Raw genomic sequence first — 2,032 nt, 5'->3', positions numbered from 1 at the left:
AAAATACTGTATTAAATGTTTTTTTAAACGTAAATTTGCTTGCTTTGAAAGTGTCAGCAAATGAGAGGGGTCTCAAAATATTTCTGGAAAAATTCCCATATCCTTTAATTCCACCATTCCATGTACTTTTTGAAGCCCTCTCATTTTAATCATAGATTTAGAAGATTTTTGGGTTTTTTAAATATTTTTTATTGAATGTTTTATATAGGAATAAAGATAATCTCTTCAAACCCTGTACTTGAACTAATGAATACTGTACAAAGTGGTTAAGTCTTAGATTGCCAAACTACAAATGGGTGATTTTAGTGCACACATTTTTTTTTCTCCCCTTCACAGTTTAGGAGGTTAGAAGGGCACTGGCTCTATGGAAGGTTATCTCTTACTTGGCTTTTGGTGACAATCAGCTTTTCTCACTTTGGTGTTACCTGGTTCCTTGGCAATTTCCATGTGGCATCTGTTTTTCTCCTATTTGTCCTTGTTTGCTTGCATCTTTTTGTGGCTAATCTGATGTTTTTATATCTCAAAATTCATTAGGTTTATGATGCATTTTACACTGATAAGACCTAGATAGCATATCAATGAAAACCCTAACCCAAAATGGGGTTACATTCATAGGTATAGGAGTTGTTGTTACATGCCATCAAGTAGGTTCCAACTCATTGGTGAACTTGAACAGCCAACTTTGCCCTTCAAACCTACCTTGAGGTCAAGTGTTAGTTCTATGGTGCCACACCAGGACCACAACATATGTATTTAGGGTCAAACAACTCATTCCATACAGTAACATTAACTCTATATCAGAAATAGAGTGGCAGAGCAAGGACAACTGTTTGCCTCAAAATCGTTTCATGCTATCAACACACAAATATCTGGGAATATTGGAATGTTTTCCTTAATGCGTGAAGCAGAGGGAAATTTGAATTGGGGGAAAAATATTTTGATTTATTTAATTTGGTGTGACTGGATTTCTGATGTGGTGCTGTAGAATCAGTATTGGACTGTGAAACACAAGGTTGGATGTTCAAACCCACCAGCTGATCTTCAGAAACCCTATACAGGGTTGCTGTGAGTCGGAATCGACTGGACGCTACTGGGCAACAACAAGTAAAAATTGAGTAAACTTGATAAATTAGCTTTATGAGGTTTCTTTTTTTTAATATAGAAGAATAGCAAACACTAAGATTTTTTGGAATTTTTTAAAAAGTAGCATGGATATTATGATTGATTTTTTTTTTATGTGAAAGAAAATAAAGAGAAAGAGTGTCATCCTGACATAAATCATGAAACCTGACATCAAGAGACAAAGTAAGAAGTGATATCACTGGAAGATTCTATGTTAAGGAATCATGTAAAGAGTAATCACAATAGCAATGGGGCTTCATATGCTAATGATTACTGGTGTATCAAATGTACTTTTATGGTGTGATAACAATTTCATATCAATATAGATGACCATGGTAAAGATTAGCTGTGAAAAAAAAAAAAGCATCCATCTTTTAACGCTTTAAAGAAATCCAATGAAATCAAGTATATCCGAAATAATTCTGATACATGATTTTGTAAGTAATCAAAACATGCTTATGAAAAATGCTCATATTTATTTATAAAATCCTCTTTTGAAACTCAGTTTTCTATAATTCCTATTTACCTTGCTCCTTTGAGGAATTAAATGCTTCGTTTCTTTTTTGAATAAGGTACAACATATTTTTTGCGATTTAAGAAAAAAATAAATCCCCCAAAGCATTCCATCTTAAAAAAGACTCAGGAGTCTCCCTTAGTTTTTTAATTCAATTGCTGATGCTAAAACTATGGGAAAAGGAATATTAGTCCTTTGAATATGGCAATAATCTTTCAGAAGTTGTAATATTATAAAATTAAAGCAAAAACAACCAAAAAGAGAAGTATATGATTACTAAATTAATTATTATGTGGCAATATAATAGAATCTCAGTTCCAGCATCCCTAATATCTTTAATGAAGTGTTCATTTATGCTTTTAGCTGTTTTTATTATTATTATTATTATTATTATTG

Source organism: Chrysochloris asiatica, unplaced genomic scaffold (genome assembly GCF_000296735.1).
Source record: "Chrysochloris asiatica unplaced genomic scaffold, ChrAsi1.0 scaffold00022, whole genome shotgun sequence".
NCBI lineage: Eukaryota > Metazoa > Chordata > Mammalia > Afrosoricida > Chrysochloridae > Chrysochloris > Chrysochloris asiatica.
Note: the sequence above shows the minus strand (reverse complement) of the source record.